This window comes from Rhinoraja longicauda, chromosome 29 (assembly GCF_053455715.1).
Source record: "Rhinoraja longicauda isolate Sanriku21f chromosome 29, sRhiLon1.1, whole genome shotgun sequence".
NCBI lineage: Eukaryota > Metazoa > Chordata > Chondrichthyes > Rajiformes > Arhynchobatidae > Rhinoraja > Rhinoraja longicauda.
The window spans coordinates 26,194,582-26,216,410 of NC_135981.1; the positions used below are offsets into that span (position 1 = coordinate 26,194,582).

General features: G+C 45.8%; 1 protein-coding gene across 2 annotated transcripts in view; it reads left to right on the forward strand.

The window, feature by feature from the left end:
* LOC144607820 (gap junction gamma-1 protein-like) overlaps nucleotides 1-21,829 on the forward strand; it is an 83,787-nt gene that overhangs the window by 14,297 nt on the left and 47,661 nt on the right. The window contains exon 1 of one of the 2 annotated variants that reach the window (XM_078424935.1): nucleotides 12,260-12,288. The exons of the other annotated variant lie outside the window; for it this stretch is intronic. The gene's annotated coding sequence lies outside the window, so the exon portion shown is untranslated. Of the gene's footprint in view, nucleotides 1-12,259; nucleotides 12,289-21,829 lie in introns of those variants that run through there. 2 annotated transcript variants of the gene reach the window in all.

Genomic DNA, 21,829 nt, shown 5'->3' on the forward strand with positions numbered 1-21,829 from the left:
TGCATCAGGTGGGCCATTTAGAACTGAGATGAGGAAACACTTTTTCACACAGAGTTGTGAATTCTCTGCCTCAGAAGGCAGTGGAGGCCGATTCACTGGATGCATTCGAAAGAGAGTTAGATGGAACTCTTAAGACTAGCGGAATCAAGGGATATGGGGAGAAGGCATGAACGGGGTACTGATTGTGGAAGATCAGCCATGATCATATTGAATGGTGGTGCTGGATCGAAGGGCCAAATGGCCGACTACTGCACCCATTGTCTATGTATCTATGTATCTGTGCTCTCTGGCCCATTAGCTTTCTGCCCAAAGGGAGCAACTATGCTCTATTTAACTATCTAACCAATTATTGCTTCATACACCTCGATCAAACCTTTCCATCTTTAAAATGCAAAAAAACCTGCAGATGTTGGAAAGCTGAAATAAAACAATAATTGCCGGATAAATTCAGCATCAGTTTCTCGCTCCACGTTTGCTACCTGACCTGTGAGTATTTCCTGTATTTTTCTCTCGAGGTCTTAGGGTCCTACTTTTCCTCGTGGGACCCAAAGAAAGAAAATTCCTCATCAGTGGAGCCGTGGCAGTAAACCCTTACCATACATAGAACAGTACAGCACAAGAACAGGCCATTCGGCCCACAATGTCTGTGCTGAACATGATGCCACGACCAAGTCTTATCTGCCTGCACATAATCCATATCCCTCCATTTCCTGCACATCCACGTGCCTATCCAAAAGTCTCTCAAATGCCGCTATTGTATCTGGCTTCACCACCACCCCAGGCAATGCGTTCCGGACTCTCTGTGTAGATTGGTTGCACTTTAATGCAGATTACCTGATGCAGGGTCTTCACATCCTTCCTAAAGTGAGGTTAACAGAACTGACTGGAATTCTTCCATTTGCTTTCAGCATGACCTCCCGGATTTAGTTCCTTGCATCTCATATTTATGGGCCCAGGTTCCCACTTGTTTGATGAACCACTGGCACCACCTGCCCTGCCAACTTCAAGGGTTTGTGTGCACATGTGCCCAGTTATCTCTCTCTCTCTCGCTCTTGCACATTCTTTAGAATTGTGCCATCTCGTCTGCATTGTCTCCCATTGTTCATTCTACTGAAGTAAATTGCTCACGGTTCTCAGTACTAAATTTTGTCTGCTCATTTTGCCACACTGTCCATATCATTGTGCCGTGGATTGTAATCTCCCCTCACTGTTAACCAAGGCTTGTACTTCACACCTTTGATTTCCTATCTCGATGATATTGAACCTTCGGGCCTCAATTTTGCTATTGTGTTCATGAAATGCCTCTGAAAATCCTCTTCATCCACCCTTTCCATTAATCTCTCAAAAAGTTCAATTGGGTCAATCAAACACAAATTGTCTTTTAAGGCAGAGATAGATAGATTCGTAATTATTATGTGTGTCAGAGGTTATGGGGAGAAGGCAGGAGATTGAGGTTAGGAGGGGGAGATAGATCAGCCATGATTGAATGGCAGAGTAGACTTGATGGGCCGAATGGCCTAATTCTGCTCCTATCAAATGATATAATGATCTTATGAAATACATGCAGCCCCCCCATTAGTGAATGCACATCTGCTTCAAGTTGAGAGGAGGGGATGTGGGGGGGGGGGGGGGGGGGACTTGAGGGGAGAGCTTTTTTACACAGAGAGTGTTAGATATCTGGAGCTCACTGTCACATGTGGTGGAATCAGATACAATCACTGTGTTTAAGAAACATTTAGACAGGCACTTGAATAAGGAAGGCGTGAAAGAATGTGGGGAAAAAGAGATTTGTGTAGAGATAATGGACCCATGGATTGATGCTTTTCAAAGCTCAATTCGAATAGGCTTCCAGTGGATTGGAAAACTGTGAATATAACTTCCTTGTACAAGAAGGGAGAGAAACAGAAAAATGGGAAAATATGGGCTAGTTAGCTTAACATCTGTTGTTGGGAGGATGCAGGAGCTCACCATCAAGAAATACATTGCTCATACCAAGCCTTATCGTAATCAAAATAAGTTAACTTTGTTCTATAATAGGAAAATGGTGTTTGACAAACAGGCTAGAGTTCCTGCAGGATATAACAAGCAGAGAAGATAAAGGGGAACCTGTAGGTAATACACTTGGACTTTGGAAAGTATTTGTAAAAGACGGCTGCCCAAAAGCTGGAAGTATGGGGATGTTAATGTGGAATCAAGTCTGGTTTTTGCAGAGAAGGCAGGGGTGGGAAGTAAAAGTTGAAGTAGACAAATTTTAGAAAGGCCGAAGAATCGAGGATTGATGAGGAACTGGCACAGAAGAGAAGGTGAGACCTAGGGCAGATCAGCCATGATCACATTGAACAGGGGGGGGGGGGTGAGATTGAGCCGACACGAAAGACCAAGTTATCCATCCATCAGGCATCGCTGCCACCACGATTGAGTTTGTTCAGTCGGTAGCTTACGTAACAACTGTTATTATTCCCACATGCTTCATCTGTTGCAGCTGTTTTTCAAACTTTCACTTCTACTTGTGTGGTTCTCTAATGTTACTTGGGGTGTGACAGGATAACGATGTGATAATTGAAAATTCTCAACCATCCCATCGTTTCATCAAAATGATGTGGGTACATTTGGATTCGCTTTGTTTTGGCTCTTCTTCCAAAGTGCTTTCCGATCAGCGTGTTATTTTGTTCTTGGTGTCATCTCCTCCATGTTGTACTTTACTGTGATTTTGGTGGCCCCTCTCATCTCTATTGCTTGCTAAGTTACCTGCCCCTCCTCTCTACCAGTATTCTCTTCACCCCCCCCCCCCCCCCACAATCAGTCTGAACAAGGGTCCCGGCCCAAAATGTCACCTATCCATGTTCTCCAGAGATGCTACCTGACCCGCTAAGCTACTCCAGCACCTTGTGTCTTTTTGAGTAAACCAGCATCTGGACTTCCTTATTTCTTTACCCAAAGTTGAACTATTCTGATTTTGCTTATCTTCCATGGATTCAGTTACTCTTCCTTTGTCATTTCCACTATCATTTCAACTCCCACTAGTTGAGCTTGACTCAGATTCTGCAGTTTAATCGGTGTGCAGAGTATATTTTTGTCTGTGAGTGTCTTGCTGGCCACAGTTCCTGCATGGCAGAGAATTGCAGTGAATTGTGGATGCAGCCCAGGTGATCACACAAACCAACCTCCCTTCCATTGAAGATAGAAACAAAAGCTAGAATAACTCAGCGGGTCAGACAGAATCTCTGGGGAAAAGGATTTCAGGTTGAGACCCTTCTTCAGACTTCTTTAAGTTTAAACCATCATCACAAAATGCTGGAGTAACTCAGCAGGTCAGGCAGCATCTAGGAGAGAAGGAATGGGTGACGTTTCGGGTCGAGACCCTTCTTCAGACTGGTTGTGGGGGGGGTGAAGAGAATACTGGTAGAGAGGAGGGGCAGGTAACGTAGCAAGCAATAGAGGTGACAGGGGCCCACAGAAAGCACAGTAAACTACAACATGGAGATGACCCAAAACGTTACAGATATGTCAACAGCAAAAGGATAGTGAGGGATAAAATTGGTCCATTAGAGAGTCAGAGTGGACAGCTATGTGCTGAGCCGGAAGAAATGGGGGAGATATTAAACAATTTCTTTTCTTCGGTATTTACCGAGGAGAAGGATATTGAATTATGTGAGGTAAGCGAAACAAGTAGAGTAGTGATGGAAATTAGGAGGATTAAAGAAGAGGAGGTACGGACACTTTTGAAGAATATAAAAGTGGATAAGTCTCCAGGTCCTGATAGGATATTCCCTAGGACATTGAGGGAAGTTAGTGCAGAAATAGCAGGGGCTATGACGGAAATATTTCAAACGTCATTAGAAACAGGGATGGTGCCGGAAGATTGGCGCATTGCGCATGTTGTGCCTTTGTTTAAAAAAGGTTCTAAAAGTAAACCTAGCAATTATAGACCTATTAGTTTGACGTCTGTGGTGGGAAAATTAATGGAAAAGATACTTAGGGACAATATATATAATTATTTGGATAATCAAGGCCTGATTAGAAACAGTCAACATGGATTTGTGCCTGGAAGGTCATGTTTGACTAATCTTCTTGAATTTTTTGAAGAGGTTACCAGGGAAATTGATAAGGGCAAGGCTGTGGATGTTGTCTATATGGACTTCAGTAAGGCATTTGACAAGGTTCCACATGGAAGGTTGATTAAGAAGGTTAAATCGTTGGGTATTAATAGTGAGGTTGCAAGATGGATTCAACAATGGCTGAATGGGAGATACCAGAGGGTAACGGTTGACAATTGTATGTCAGGTTGGAGGCCAGTGTCTAGTGGAGTGCCCCAAGGATCTGTGTTGGGTCCACTGTTGTTTGTCATTTACATTAATGATCTGGATGATGGTGTGGCAAATTGGATTAGTAAATATGCAGATGATACTAAGATAGGTGGAGTAGTTGATAGTGAGGTAGATTTTCAAAGTCTACAGAGAGACTTGGGCCTTTTGGAAGGGTGGGCTGAAAGATGGCAGATGGAGTTTAATGCTGATAAGTGTGAGGTGCTGCATTTTGGTAGGACAAATCAAAATAGGACGTACAGGGTAAATGGTAGGGAATTGAGGAATGCAGTGGAACAGAGGGATCTGGGAATAACTGTGCATTGTTCCCTGAAGGTGGAATCTCATGTGGATAGGGTGGTGAAGAAGGCGTTTGGTATGCTTGCCTTTATAAATCAGAGCATCGAGTATAGAAGTTGGGATGTAATGTTGAAATTGTACAGGGCATTGGTGAGGCCAAATCTGGAGTATGGTGTGCAGTTCTGGTCGCCAAATTATAGGAAGGATGTCGACAAAATGGAGAGGGTACAGAGGAGATTTACTAGAATGTTGCCTGGGTTTCAGCACTTAGGCTACAGAGAGAGGTTGAACAGGTTGGGTCTTTATTCTTTGGAGCGTAGAAGGTTGAGGGGGGACTTGATAGAGGTTTTTAAAATTTTGAGAGGGACGGACAGAGTTGAGAGTGGGTAAGATTCCAACAAGGGGACATAGCTTCAGAATTGAGGGACAAAGGTTTAGGGGTAACATGAGGGGGAACTTCTTTACTCAGAGGGTTGTGGCTGTATGGAATGGGCTTCCGGTGGAAGTGGTGGAGGCTGGCTCGATTTTATTATTTAAGAGTAAATTGGATAGGTATATGGATAAGAGGGGATTAGAGGGTTATGGTCTGAGTGCAGGTAGATGAGACTAGGTCAGGGAGAATGGTCGGCGTGGACTGGTAGGGCCGAACAGGCCTGTTTCCATGCTGTAGTTGTTATATGTTATATGTTATATGTTACCCATTCCCCCTCTCTCCTAGATGCTGCCTGACCTGCTGAGTTACTCCAGCATTGTGTGATACCTTCGATTTGTACCAGCATCTGCAGTTATTTTCCTACATCTACAGTTCCTTCCTACACACTTCCTTGCATTGACTCCATCTACTCCACGCTGCCTTGGCAAGGCCAGCAGCATAATCAAGAACTAGTCTCACCCAGGACACTCTCTCTTCTCCCCTCTCCCATCAGGCAAGAGGTACAGAAGTGTAAGGACGCACACTAGATTCAGGAACAGTTTCTTCCCAGCTGTTATCAGGCACTGAACCATCCTGGAGCGCAGTCCTGAGCTACTATCTACCTCACTAAAGACCCTCACACCATCTTTAATTGGGCTTTACTGGACTTTATCTTGCACTAAACATTATACCCGTTATTATGTATCCGTACGCTGTGAATGGCTCGATTGTTACCATGTATAGTCTTTCCACTGACTGGTTAGCACGCAGCGAAAGCTGTTCACTGTAGCTTGGTACACATGACAATAACCTAAACTAATTGTAATTATTATCTCCATCCTCCCATCAATTGCCCCTGGATTCTATCACTCACCTACCTTGCAAGGGCAACTTACAGCAGCTAAGAACCCTGCATGTCTTCAGGATGTGGGTCGAAAAGCTTTTCACTCTACCTCGGTACATGTAACACTAAACTAAACTCAACTAAAACTAAAATTAAAACTAAAATTGCGTCCTTTGAACGTAGTTTCTATTCTTGTTTTGTCTGTTCTCCAACTGTGTGAGCTGGCCCTCCGTTCCCATGCTGGATATCTTGCATCCGGATAGTAGTTTTCATCGGTTATAATGTGTATTTTTATTAAAAGTCGGGAAACATTGTTAGACATGTTTGTCCTGGTCGCCTAATCTTCCCTCCTCGCCGCCACCACCGCTCACCCCGGGGCTCCTGAACAACAACGACAACACTTGTGTTTGTTCTTATTTCGCTGCGCTAGAGGGAGAGGGGTGAGTGGCGGTGGCGGTGGCGGCGGTGACGGCGGTGGCGGTGAGGAGGGAAGTTTCCTTGGGTTTGTTGTTTGCGAGGGGGCGCTGCGATCTCTCACCTTGTCCCAGCTCTGGGTCGGTGGCGATCTGCTCTCCGGTGCACCTTCGCCGGCAGCTTCTGCCTGTAGTCGCTGCTGCCACCGCGGTTCCACGGCTCTGGGACAAGTTAAAGAGTCGGGGAGAGTGGAGGGGAACTCACAGCATAAAGCAAAGAAACCTACAACGTCATCGTAGTTTTTACTAATTAGACCATACATATAAACACAGCAAATTAACAGTTTTGAAAACAGTATTTTCTTACCTAGACGGAGAAAAACTGGCAAAAACGTCAATGTTTGCTGGATTTTGGTCCTTGAAAATGGGATTTTTTGACCTTGAAAGTCCTTGAAAAGTCCTTGAATTTTTTGCTGTTCCAAGTGTACGAACCCTGTTAGATCGTCCCGACGTGAGGGCTCGGACATCGGACTGTCGGCAGCGGTGACTGCGGATGGTTCAGCAGCCCCGACCGCTCGTGAACAAACAGGAAGATGATTGAACTTTATTACCTTCCATCACAGAGTAATGTGGTGTGGTGGATGTTTATGTTAAATTATATTTGATGTGGCTTTGTGTCTTGTTGCTTTTTACTTAGTATGGGTGCATGGTAGCTCATATGTCACTGTATCTTAATTGGTACATGTGACAATAATTTGAATCTTGAAATCTTGAAATCTTGAAATCTTGAAATCTTGAAATCTTGAAATCTTGAAATCGTGACCTCAGAACCTTCAGTGTGCCTCTGAGGATGCACTCAACCCGCCGTGCACTCACCCCACTCACTAGCACTGGTCCTCCCCTACATCCGCCACCACCACCGCCATTGCAATCGTGAAGTCTTTCTTGTCTGTGATCTCCATTACCGGCTGATCTTCAACAATGGGCAGAAGTTCACTTGCACCTCCTCCAACCTCACCTACTGTATCCGCTGTTCGAGGTGTGAACTCGTCTGCTGGTGAGACCAATGCAGGCTCGGCGATCGTTTCGCTGAACACCTCTGCTCAGTCCACCTTGGCTTACACAATCTCCCAGTTGCTAAACACTTTATGTCCCCCATTGGTACACGTGACAATAAAAGACCTTTGAAACCTTTGAACATTGATCTTTCTAACAAAGTAACCCTTGCTATCCTCCTCTCTCTGTCCCTCACCCACCCTAGTCGTTGTGCAGGAAAATAACTGCAGATGCTGGTACAAATTCTATTCTATTCTATTCTATTCTAAATCGAAGGTATCACAAAATGCTGGAGAAACTCAGCAGGTCAGGCAGCATCTAGGAGAGAGGGAATGGGTGACGTTTCGGATTGAGACACTTCTTCAGACTGATTATGGGTCAGTCTCAAGAAGGGTCTCGACCCGAAACATCATCCATTCCCTCTCTCCGAGATGCTGCCTGACCTGCTGAGTTACTCCAGCATTTTGTCAAGTCAAGTCAATTTTATTTGTATAGCACATTTAAAAACAACCCACGTTGACCAAAGTGCTGTACATCTGATTATGTACTAAGGAAAAAAAATGAAACATACAGTAGCACACAAACATAACAGCACATACAAAATAGTTCACAGCGCCTCCTCAATGAGCCTCAAACGCTAGGGAGTAGAAATAGGTTTTGAGCATGGACTTAAATGAATCGATGGAGGGGGCAGTTCTGATGGGGAGAGGGATGCTGTTCCACAGTCTAGGAGCTGCAACCGCAAAAGCGCGGTCACCCCTGAGCTTAAGCCTAGACCGCGGGATAGTGAGTAGCCCCAAGTCGGCCGACCTGAGGGACCTGGAGTTAGAGAGGTGGGTTAGAAGATTTTTAATGTAGGGGGGGGGGGGGAATGTCCATTTAGGGCTTTATATGTGAATAGGAGGAGCTTGAAGTTGATTCTGTACCGTACAGGGAGCCAGTGGAGAGAGAGAGGCCAGAATCGGCGTGATGTGGTCCCTTTTACGGGTACCCGTCAGGAGTCTCGCTGTGGCGTTTTGGACCAGTTGCAGGCGGGACAGGGAAGATTGGCTGATCCCAGTGTATAGGGAGTTGCAGTAGTCTAGGCGGGAGGAAATGAAGGCGTGAATGATTTTTTCAGTGTCGTCGAATTGGATTTTAGCTATGGTACGAAGTTGGAAGAAGCTGGCTTTTACCACAGCATTGACTTGCTTGTCAAATTTTAATGCAGAGTCAAATATCACGCCGAGGTTTTTGACATGCGGTTTGACTAGGCAGGATAGGCTTCCAAGACTGCCTGTTATCGATTTGATGGAGTCGGGGGGGCCGAATAGGATGACCTCAGACTTGCTCTCGTTTAATTGGAGGAAGTTCTGTGCCATCCAACATTTTATGTCCTCAAGGCAGTGTAAGAGGCTGTTTAAATTTGACTGGTTGTTGGGTTTCAGGGGGAGGTAAAGCTGAGTGTCATCGGCATAGCAGTGGAAAGAAATGCTGTGCCTTTGAATGATTTGGCCAAGGGGGAGCATGTATAGAGAGAAGAGAATGGGGCCTAGGATGGAGCCTTGTGAACTCCGCAGGAGAGGCTAGCTGGAGAAGAGGAATAACTGCCTATGTTGATGGCGAAACTCCTATCTTTGAGGTGACACCCTAGTCGTTGTACTAGTTTCACTGTCGTCCTGTTGAGTTTCATTGTTTGTATTACTTGTTGTCACCTTCTCCACAGACAACAATGGACCATTGTAGGCTCCACCTTTCCTTGATAATTGTTGCTGGCTTTGAATTGCCCTTTTCGTACTTTTCATTCATATTTTCCATGTACCTTTTCATACCTCTCGTTTCCCTCTCCCCTGATTCTCAGTCTAAGTCCCGAACCGAAACATTACCTATTCCTTTTCTCCAGAGTTGCTGCTTGACCCGCTGAGTTACTCCAGCCTTCTGTGTCTATCTTTGGTGTAAACCAGCATCTGCAGTTCCTTCCTGCACATTTCACCTGTTCCTCCCTTGGACTTTGGAACTTGTGTCCACTGATTTAATTTCAACTCAAAACGACTTCTCAATTTTGGAATGATCTTACCAGAGTTTTGTATGTTCCTGACTGCTCCACTTCCCAGCATAGATCCAAAACCTTACCCTCCTGCTCCTGAAAAGATGCAGCTTGAATGCTAGTTTCAGTTTTACATGTATTTTCCAGCACATTATCAATCTCCCAGCTCGGTACGGTGGCACGGTGGCGCAGCGGTAGAGTTGCAGCACCGGAGAACCGGGTTCGATCCTGACTACGGGTGCTGTCTGTACGGAGTTTGTAGGTTCTCCTCGTGACCTGCGTGGGTTTTCTCCGAGATCTTCAGTTTCCTCCCAAAGACGTGCAGGTTTGCAGGTTAATTGGCTTTGGTATAAATTTACATTGTTCCCAGTGTGTGTAGGATAGTGTTAGTGTGCGGGGATCGCTAGTCGGTGTGGACTCGGTGGGCCGAAAGGCCTGTTTCCGCGCCGTATCTCTGAACTAAACTAAACTCATTATTGGTTGGAACATAGCCATCCTTCGCACACTCAGTGCCCACAGTCACCACGAATTAGTGTTGACATTTCTTAAAAAGAATTAAATTTGGCTTTGCCTCACTTCTTGTTGGTGTGGAACGTTATTCATTGATCACTGCCAACATGCTGCATCCTCGTGCCAGGAACCTCTTCATTGCTCTTTGAGATTCAAATCCGTTTATTTGTGTTGGTTTACAGATGACAGGACTTGTTGCTCCCAAGAGACACAAAATATGTTCTCCACACAGAACATGGCGCAGTAATGAGTGAAACAAACTGTTCACACGCATCTGTAGCGACATAAAACTTTGATAATCCAACACTTTAGTGGGGCCAGATTAGCAAATGCTTTGCTCTCGTGGATGTTACAGCCACACATTGTTATAAGAATTTTCCCGGATGAACCATCTTCGTTTAAAAGGAGCCCAGGAAGAGGGAGTCTGGTCAGTTTAAAGAGAGCACGGGAACCCTAGCCCGATGGGTCGACAGGAGGGTGGGGCACTGGGCCCAAGTGTTGGGGTAGGGAGTGAGGGGGCTGGGACCCAGAGAGAGGAGAGGGAATATGGGAACTGGGGTCCAAGTGTCGGGGTAAGGAGTGTGTGGAATGGGGCCTCAGCTAGGGGGTGTGGGGACTGGGGCCTCAGTGAGACGGCAGAGAGTGGGGGGACTGGGGCCCCAGTGTGGGGGTAGATCTCCAACATCTCCCTCCCGTTTCTGGACCTCACCATCTCCATCACAGATTAGTGACGGACCTTTACTATAAACCCACTGACTCGCACAGCTATCTGGACTACACTTCTTCCCACCCGGTCCCCTGCAAAAAGTCTATCCCCTACTCCCAATTCCTCCGTCTACGCCGCATCTGCGCCCGGGATGAGGTGTTTCACACTAGGGCTTCCGAGATGTCCTCGTTCTTCAGGAAACGGGGCTTCCCCTCCTCCATTATAGATGAGGCTCTCACTAGGGTCTCTTCTACATCCCGCAGCTCCACTCTTGCTCCCCCTCCCCCCACTCGCAACAAGGACAGAATCCCCCTCGTTCTCACCTTCCACCCCACCAGCCAGCGGATCCAACATATCATCCACCAACATTTCCGTCACCTACAACGAGACCCCACCACTGGCCATATCTTCCCATCCCCTCCTCTCTCTGCGTTCCGCAGAGACCGTTCCCTCCGTAACTCCCTGGTCCACTCGTCCCTTCCTACCCAAACCACCCCAACCCCGGGCACTTTCCCCTGCAAATGCACGAGATGCAACACCTGTCCCTTTACCTCCCCCGTCAACTCCATCCAAGGACCCAAACAGTCTTTCCAGGTGAGACAAAGGTTCACCTGCACCTCCTCCAACCTCATCTATTGCATCCACTGCTCTAGATGCCAACTTATTTACATCGGCGAAACCAAGCGCAGGCTCGCCGATCGCTTCGCTGAACACCTGCGCTCGGTCCGCATTAACAAAACTGATCTCCCGGTGGCCGAGCACTTCAACTCCCCCTCCCATTCCCAGTCTGACCTTTCTGTCATGGGCCTCCTCCAGTGCCATAGTGAGGCCCACCGGAAATTGGAGGAACAGCACCTCATATTTTGCCTGGGCAGTTTGCATCCCAGTGGTATGAACGTCGAGTTCTCCAACTTTAGATAGTCCCTCTGTCCCTCCCTTCCCCTCCCCCTACCCAGATCTCCCTCTATCTTCCTGTCTCCACCTATATCCTTCCTTTGTCCAGCCCCCCTGACATCAATCTGAAGAAGGGTCTCATCCCGAAACGTCACCCATTCCTTCTCTCCCGAGATGCTGCCTGACCTGCTGAGTTACTCCAGCATTTTGTGAATAAATGGGAGTAGAGAGAGTGGGTACTGGGGCCCTATGGAGAGGGTAGGAGATGTGGGGACTAGGGGCTCGGAGAGTTGTAAGCGAGCACGTTGAATGTGACCTGGTGACCCAGATGCTAAACCATCAGATACTAGGACATTGGAGTTTTACTCAAAGATACTGGAGGAGCAAGATAGACCACTCGACCCTAAAAAACGTAGTATGTCATGGCGCCATTTTAGTAGGCAGAAACTTGCAGAAACATTTAAAAAGAAAAATAACAAAAATCTGTGAATTGATAGATGAGATATATTTTGCATTTTAATGGTATCATCACACATACTGTTCCCCCAAAACACTGATTACACTGCGAGAGGCATAGCGAATGGTGGATCTTGCCTACTAAAATGGCTCCTTTGCGTACTGCACTTCAGTATAGGCGAGTGGTCCATCTTTTTCCTCTAGCATCTTTGGTTTTACTGTATACGATTACCACTTAATTCTTGCTATAATCTAACACTCTTCCTCTGGGTCTTCTTCAGTTGGACTTCCAATGCCGCCTGATATAACCTGTGCTCGCACTCCCTGGGTCAGGGCTCTGCAGGACACCCACACCGGATCCCATCAGGTATGGTGGGTGGCTGCAATCACCAAGCTGTTCCAGCAAAGGTGTGTCTGAACAGTGGCTCAACATTGCTCCGTACGTCCATTTTGGTAGAAGTTCACATTGTGGTAATTTGGACTTGTGTTTAAAAGTTTCCGTTTGGTTTAATTAAGTTTAGTTTTTAATGTAGAGATACAGCGCATGAAACAGGCCCTTCAGCCCACCGAGCCCACACCAACCAGCAATCCCCTACACACCAGCGACAATTTACAATTATACCAAGCCAATTAGCCTCTAAACCTGTACGTCTTTGGAGTGTGGGAGAAACCCGGAGCAGGTCACGGGAAGAACGTACAAACTCCATACAGACAGCACCCGTAGTCAGGATCGAACCCAGGTCTCTGACGCTGTGAGGCAGCAACTCTACCGCTGCGCCACCGTGCCACACTGTGCTAAGAGCTGTTAATTGGGATGCCTTATTTGCACCACATATCTACATTAAAGTACTCTACTTGGTTCACCTTGATGTATGTTTTAGACTTGCAGAATGAAGTATTTGTGGACAGAGGACACCAGGTGTCTGGGTGTTGGGTTTTCCATTCTTTGGATGTGAGTGGATCTGGAGCTCTTTTACTGTGGTTCAGTCCTGAAGGTTTAGGGATATCTAGGGTTTGGGGGCTGTTAATGAGCCCTCTGGGTTTCAGTCTCCCTTGTGATATGTACTTCTTTAAATGGAAAACTGGAAGATAATAATGTGAAGGAAGGAACCACAGACACTGGTTTAAACCGAAGATAGACAAAAAACTGGAGTAGCTCAGTGGGACAGGCAGCATCTCTGGAGAGAAGGAATGGGTGACATTTCGGGTCAAGACCCTTCAGTTAAGTTAGATAATAATGTGAGTCTGAAGAAGGGTCGTGACCTGAAACATCACCTATTCCTTTTCTGCAGAGGTGTTGTCTGTCCCGCTGAGTTACTCCAGCATTTTGCGTCTATCTTCAGTGTAAACCAGCATCTGCAGTTCCTTCCTTCAGATAATAATGTGAAATGGGTTTTTTCCCTGAGGGTTTTCTGAACTAGGTCATTGTGCTAATCTGAATAGTGGAGCAAGGAAGGATAGTACAGTAAAGGGAGTCTTTAGTTCAGCTGTTCAGCTACAGTGAAGGTTCCAGATAAGGTTTCTGCACTGGTCAGTTATTTGACCATTTAAATTAATAAACACGAGGAATTTTATTTTGTATCAGTTTGACTTTTCATTTCATACAATTGAAACATAGAAACATAGAAAATAGGTGCAGGAGTAGGCCATTCGGCCCTTCGAGCCTGCACCGCCATTCAATATGATCATGGCTGATCATCCAGCTCAGTAGCCTGTATCTGCCTTCTCTCCATACCCCCTGATCCCTTTAGCACAAAGGGCCACATCTAACTCCCTCTTAAATATAGCCAATGAACTGGCCTCAACTACCTTCTGTGGCAGAGAATTCCACAGACTCACCACTCTCTGTGTGAAGAAATGTTTTCTCATCTCGGTCCTAAAAGACTTCCCCCTTATCCTTAAGCTGTGACCCCTGGTTCTGGACTCCCCCAACATCTGGAACAATCTTCCCGCATCTAGCCTCTCTAACCCCTTAAGAATTTTATATGTTTCTATAAGATCCCCCCTCAGTCTTCTAAATTCCAGCGAGTACAAGCCCAGTCTATCCAGTCTTTCCTCATATGAAAGTCCCGCCATCCCAGGGATGAGGATTGAGGAATACTTGTTTCAATTCACTGAAGCTTTTTGTTCCCCTGTCTACAGTATGGTATGGCCATTGTGGTCTTTACTAATTTCAGTTTACTGTTTCACTAGTTTACTTGTGGACTCGTTTCAAAGTCGTCTTGTTTGGTCTCATTGTCTGTAACTCGTTTTCATCTAGCCCTAGGTAACAATGGGCTGTTTCCTTGATCATTGGTACTTTTTGCATAACTTTCATTCATTTGTTCTATATCTCTCTATATCACTGTCTACGTCTCTCATTTCCCTTTCCCCTGACTCTCAGTCTGAAGGAGGGTCTCAACCCGAAACGTCACCTATTTCTTTTCTCCGGAGATGCTGTCTGACCCGCTGAGTTACTCCAGTTTTTTGTGTCTATCTGTGGTCTTTAGCCTGTTTCCCTGCTTGCTTTGGCACACGAATGCCATGAGGATACTTCAGCTCAGCACTGAGTTCTCAGTGCTCTCCATCATCCTATTTATGTTGCGGAAGTAGTGGCGTAATACGGTCCAGCTGTTTTGCATTTCAAACGTGCTGCTAAAATCAAGGGTCCGATTCAGAGACTCACAATCACAGTACTGTGCATTCATCGAGTCAGCACAGCAGCAGTTAAATCTGTGACTGTGCAGCTCATGAGATCTTTCCATTCTCCACTCCCATCGCCTCTCGCACCCCCATCCCCAGTTAGGGAGTGGAATTGAATGTGATAATAAGCTTTTAGTTTGAGTATTACAAGAATGAAACACAGTCTAGTCAGGGTGGCACGGTGGTGCAGCGGTAGAGTTGCTGCCTTACAGTGCCAGAGACCCGGGTTCCATTCTGACTACAGGTGTTGTCTGTGTGGAGTTTGTACGTTCTCCCTGAGACCACAAGGGTTTTCTCCGGATGTTCTGGTTTCCTCCCACATTCCAAAGAGGTACAGGTTTGTAGGTTAATTTGGCTTTGGTAAAAGTTGTAAATTGTCTCTATTTTGTAGGATAGTGTTAGTATATGGAGTGTAAGAAAATAACTGCAGATGCTGGTACAAATCGAAGGTATTTATTCACAAAATGTTGGAGTACTCAGCGGGTCAGGCAGCATCTCAGGAGAGAAGGAATGGGTGACGATTTGGGTCGAGAGATGCTGCCTGACCCGCTGAATTACTCCAGCATTTTGTGAATAAATACCTTTGGTTAGTATATGGAGATCGCTGGTCAGTAAGGACTCGGTGGGCCAAAGGGCCTGTTTCCGCGCTGTATCTCTAAACTAAATTAAACTGAAAGTCTACAATGGGATGTGCATGTATGACACAGGTTGTGAGGATGTATTTGTTGACATGGTTAGTGCACCCACACTAAACGCCTTGCATATTTAAAGAGAGAATGGAGACCATGGTTTCAGTCAATCATCTCCTCTGGAGCCCAGAGCTGCAGCTAATGATATCTCTTAAACACACTTAGAAAAGGGAGAACGCAACATAAACCAACACCTTTGGGTGGCACATTGGCACAGTTGGTAGAGTTGCTGGTTCACACGCCAGAGACAAGGGTTAATCCTGAGTTTGGCCGTTTGTCTGTGTGGAGTTTGCATGTGATCGTGTGGGTTTTCTCCGGGTGCTGCGGTTCCTTTCCACATCCCAAAGATGTCCGAGTTTGAAGTTCAGTTTATTATTATTGTCACGTGCACCGAGGTACAGTGAAATACTTTTTGTTGCATGCTACCCAGTCAAAGGAAAGACAACGTGATTACAATCAATCAAACTGTCCACAGTGTACAGATAAGGGATAAAGGGTAAGTGTAAGATAAATTATGATTTGAAGATCGTTCAAAGGTCTCCAATGAGGAAGATGGGAGGTCAGGGCCACTCTCTCACTGCTGACAGCACGGTGCAGTTGCGTGATAACAGCTGGGAAGAAACTATCCCTGAATCTGGAAGTAAGCGTTCTCGAACTTCTGTGCCTCTTGCCTGATGGGAGAGGGGAAAGAGGGAATGGCCAGGGTGCGACTGGTCCTTGATTATGCTGAGGCAGTGTGAAGTGTAGATGGTGTCAATGGAAGAGAGGTTGGTTTGTGTGATGGTCTGGGCTATGTCCACAACTCTCTGCAATTTCTTGCGGTCTTGGATGGAGCTGTTCCCAAAACATCGTGAAACATCCCGACAAGATGTATTGTACAGCGCATCTGTAGAGGTTGGGGGCATGCTGAATTTCCGAAGCATTCCAAGGAAGTAGAAGTGTTGATGTGCTTTCTTGACCATAGCTTTGATATGGCTGGTCCAGGTCAAATTTCTGGCGATATTTATTCCTAAGAACCTGAAGCTATCAACCTTCCCTGTATCCATAGGCTTCAGTAAATTGCCCTTAGTGTGCACATGCCTTCACTTCAGTTTCTTTCAAATTGGCTTTACGTCAGCATGGATATTTTTGGTAGCTTTCAACCCATTTTTACTGTATTGATATCAACATACCTAATTACACCGCATTAGTTGTCCTTAGGCATGGGGCACCTTTGATCATTAAAACATCTAACAAACCACTTTAGAATTGTTTGAGATGCAAAGCTGCATTTTCTATAAAGTCGCTTGATCAGAAAGGAGCCTTTAATTTCTTCAGTCAAATATCCAAACTCCAGGCCAGTTAGTAATTTACAGCAATTTAGATTTACTAAAATGTAGCACATGTTTAAAAAATGAACCCAGAGCACTGCCATTTGGCTGTCTGTTCAAATTGATTTTCGGACATATTAGGAGTAACACTAAGTTGTGGGATTAACACAGGCCCTCATGACTTGGGAAGCACAGCTGGCTGATGTTTCTCAGGATTTTGGAACTCTTTCTACATCCTGTTTTCGACATGTCTAGAATGAGCATGTTCTCAGTTGTGAAAGTAAAGAGCAGCTGGAAGTTATTTTGTGCAACAAAGTAGAAAGAGCATTCATATGTATCTTACAATTTTTTTGTTGAATGTCACACCAATCTTCTGCTCCGACCAATTCAGCTGGATATAATGCAGTCAGTAAGCATTAAGGTGCAATCTGCTGTTTTTATTCAGCAGTTTCATCTGATATGGCAATTGCCATTTATTAATATGAGAAAGGATAGGTAATAGCCACCTGCTCCACAACCTTATTCCCATTCAGATATTGTACAACTTTGTACAAAACCAGCCCTGTCTCCTGATCACGTGAGCTTCAGAAGGGGCAAATAATAAGACGACTTTAGAGATACAGCATTGAAACAGGTCCTTCGGGTCACCGAATCCGTGCCGTCCAGCGATCACCCTGAACACTAGCACTATCCTACACACTAGGGACAATTTACAATCTTACCAATGCCAATTAATCTACAAACCTGCACGTCTCTGGGATTTGGGAGGAAACCAGAGCACCCGGAGAAAACCATGGCGGATATGGGCAGAACGTACAAACTCCGTACAGTCTGCCCCCGTAGCCAGGATTGAACTCAGGTCCATGGCACTGTTAGGCAGCTACTCTACCGCTGTGCCACCGTGCCGCCCTAACTTAGAAAAGTCTCAAAACGTTCATTCTGACCCCTGCAGGCAAAAAAAAACGCTGCAGTAACTGAAGAACATCACCAATCCCAATTACTTTTGTATGATTTGGCAGAGTTTTTCTCCCGCAATTACATAGTTTCCAAATCCTCCATCACTAACATCCTGGGAATAAATCATTGCCCAGAACTGGCCCAGTTATACAAGTTCCATGACTTCAAGTGCAGGCTGGATATTCATCACTCTTTTACCCAGGGTAGGGGTATCGAGAACCAAAGCTCATAGGTTTAAGGTGTAAGGGGCAAGATTTAATAGGAACCTTAGGGGCAACGTGTTCACTCAAAGGGTGTTGGGTGTATGGAATATGCTGCTGGAGAATGTAGTTGAGGCAGGTACTAGAACAGCATTTATATAACACTTGGACAGGCACATTGACAGGTAAGGTTTAGGGGGATATGGGCCAAATGCAGGCAAGTGGGCCTAGCTTAGATTGGGCAACTTGGTCAGCATGGACAAGTTGGACAAGTTGGGCTGAAGGGACCATTGACTCTACAACTCCCTTCTTAAATTAAAGGACGTTCTTTTAGGAAGGAGATGAAGAGAAATTTCTTTAGTCAGAGGGTGGTGAATCTGTGGAATTCTTTGCCACAGAAGGCTGTGGAGGCCGTCAGTGGATGTTTCTTAAGGCAGATATAGATAGATTCTTGATTAACACAAGTGTCAGAGGTTATGGGGAGAATGTAGGTGAATGGGGTTAGGAGGGAGAGATAGATCAGCCATGATTGAATGGTGGAGTAGACTTGATGGGCCAAATGACCTAATTCCTTATGACTTTATGACCTTCTTGACCTGTGTCTTTTCCACTACACACTGTCTGCAAGGTTCAACCTACGAGCATCAAGTAACTTCCACTGGTCAGTCTATCAATACTCAAGAAGCTCAACCAGAACTAGCTGCTTGCCTTTTAAACTCCTGAAGGATATAAATGTGTGAGTAGATTAGGGTTGCCAACTTTCTCACTCCCAAATAAGAAACCAAAGATGACATCACCGCCCCGCGCCCCACGTGACCTCACCTAGCCAGCTGGCACATGCTCCCGCTCCACCAATGGCGGCTGTCCAGGCTGGGAGGCGGGTTGCTACGCAACCTCCGTTAAGTGGGTTGCTATGCAACCTCCGTTAGTCAACACTGTCCGAGCTGACAGCGGCCCCTGGGCATAATATGGGACAAGGGCGGTCCCTTACGGGACAAACCAATTTAGCCCAATATACAGGATGTCCCTGCTAATACGGGACAGTTGGCAACCCTAGAGTTGATGATAAAGGCCAGCAATGGATAGAGTATAACTCAAATAATATCTGAAAAGATAACTCACAAAGTTGTTGCATAAAATAAGAGCACATGAGTTGGAGTAAGATATTAGTACAATAGAGGATTGGTTAAAAACAGATATTAGAGTAGGAATAATTAGAGTACGGTGGCACAGCAGTAAAGCTATTCCTTATTCCCAAAGACCCAGCTTTGATCCTGGCTACGGGTGCTGTCTGTACGTGGATCTTCTGCAGATGCTCCAGTTTCCTCCCACATTCCAAAGACATGCAGGCCTGTAGGTTCATTGGCTTATGTCAATTGAGCTGGCGTGTAGGATAGAACTGCTCTTCAGGGATTGCTGGTTGGCGTGGACTCGGTGGGCTTAAGGGCCTGTTACAAAGCTGTATTTCTAAACTAAACTAATTGCACCACAGGCATTTGGACTCGAGCTTCAGTTAGTCACAATTTGAATCAACGATGTGGATGTAAAGATGATTTAATGCAATGTAGTAACGGATACAAAGCTGGAAGAGAAAAACCCCTGTCCCACTTAGGCGATTTTTTAGGCGATGTCATGTGACTAGGCTGTCGCCACACGGTCGCCGTGGTGTCGCCTGTATGGTCGTGAGTTGTAGCGTCTTTCTGGTCGCTGCTGGATTTTCAGAATGTTGAACATTTTTCGGCGACAGTGGGTTTGACGCCAATGAGCGTAGCTTGACATCTCCTGACGTGAGTGCTGTCGTAGGTTGCCGCCAGGTGACGTAGGTTGTCGCCGGTACTGACTTCGGTGAATTCCATTGGCGACCACCTACGTCAGCCTACGTCAACCAGCGACAGGTACCGGCGTCAAAACCGGAGGACAAAATGACGTGAATTGTTTTCAGTTGTCTTCATTTGTCGCCGACACGGGTGGACGTAGATTGACTTCGGTTGTTGTAGGTTGTCGCCTGTGGGGTCGTAGGTTGTCGTAGGTGCGGTCATAGGTGGACCGCATACTCGTTTGGGTCGCCGGTTGTCGGTAGCTCGCCGTAGCTTGACGTCGACTAGGTGGTAGATTGTTGCAGCTTGTCGGCGACCTGCCACAACTATGACCGTCGCCGGCAGTCGCCTAAAAAATCGCCTAAGTGGGACAGGCTCTATTTAGGGTTGGCTGTGTGGAGCACACACAGACCCTGGCTAATTGAACATAAAATGGCTAAATGTGTTCATACACTTTGATAAGAATGAAAAACACTAAATTTAGAGAAACTATTTGTTGGTGTGTCGAGAAGACATTACTGTGCTGGTTAGTGGAATTCAGAAAGTAACCGGCAGTTACTGCGAATAACTTGCAAGGCAAATCATATGTTGGCTTTTATTGAAGGTATCACAAAATGCTGGAGTAACTCAGCAGGTCAGGCAGCATCTAGGATAGAAGGAATGGGTGACGTTTCGGGTCAAGACCCTTCTTCAGACTGACCTGCTGAGTTACTCCAGCATTTTGTGATAGCTTCGATTTGTACCAGTATCTGCAGTTATTTTCCTGCACTCTTGGCTTTTATTGTGTGTGGTTGGAATGCGTAATGTGAATTGGCCTCCACTGCCTTCTGAGGCAGAAAATTCCACAAATTCACAACTCCCTGTGTGAAAAAGTTTTTCCTCATCTCAGTTCTAAATGGCCTACCCCTTATTCTTAAACTGTGGCCCCTGGTTGTGGACTCCCCCAACATCGGGAACATGTTTCCTGCATCCAGCCTGTCCAATCCCTTAATAATTTTATATGTTTCTATAAGATCCCCTCTCATCCTTCTAAATTCCAGTGAATACAAGCCCAGTCGGTCTATTCTTTCATCATATGACAGTCCCGCCATCCCAGGAATTAACCTCGCGAACTTACGCTGCACTCCCTCAATAGCAAGAATGTCCTTCCTCACATTAGGAGACCAAAAGTGCACACAATACTCCAGGTGCGGTCTCACCAGGGCCATGTACAACTGCAGTAGGACCTCCTTGCTCCTAAACCCAAATCCTCTCGCAATGAAGGCCAACATGCCATTAGCTTTCTTCACTGCCTGCTGTACCTGCATGCTTACTTTCAGTGACTGATGTACACCCAGGTCCCGTTGCACCTCCCCTTCCCCTAATCTGACACCATTCAGGTAATAATCTGCCTTCCTGTTCTTGCCACCAAAGTGGATAACCTCACATTTATCCATATAATACTGCATCTGCCCACTCACCCAATGATTCGAAGTCACCCTGCAGCCTCATAGCATCCTCATCGCAGCTCACACTGTCACCCAGCTTTGTGTCATCCACAAACTTGGAGATGTCACATTTAATGTCCTCGTCTAAATTGTTAATATATATAGTAAACAACTGGGGTCCCAGCACCGAGCCTTGCGTCACCCCACTAGTCACTGCCTGCCATTCTGAAAAGGACCCGTTAATTCTTGCTCTTTGCTTTCTGTCTATCCATGTCAATGCCCTACCCCCAATACCATGTGCTATAATTTTGCCCACTAATCTCTTATGTGGGACCTTGTCAAAGGCTTTTTGAAAGTCCATATACACCACATCCACTGGCTCTCCCTTATCCATTCTACTTGTTACATCCTCAAACAATTCCAGAAGATTAGTCAAGCATGATTTCCCCTTTGTAAATCCATGCTGACTTTGACCAATCCTGTCACTGCTAACATCTTTAATAATCGACTCCAGCATCTTCCCCACTACCGATGTGAGGCAAACTGGTCTATAATTCCCCGTTTTCTCTCTTCCTCCTTTCTTAAAAAGTGGAGTTACATTGGCTACCCTCCAGTCCACAGGAACTGATCCAGAGTCGAGAGAACATTGGAAAATGATCCCAATGCATCCACGATTTCTGGGGCCACCTCCTTGAGTACTCTGGGATATAGACCATCAGGACAGACCTGGGGATTCATCTGCCTTCAGTCCCAACAGTTAACCTAACAACATTTTCTGACTAATGTGGATTCCCTTCAGTTCCTCCCTCCCACTAGATCAGGGGTG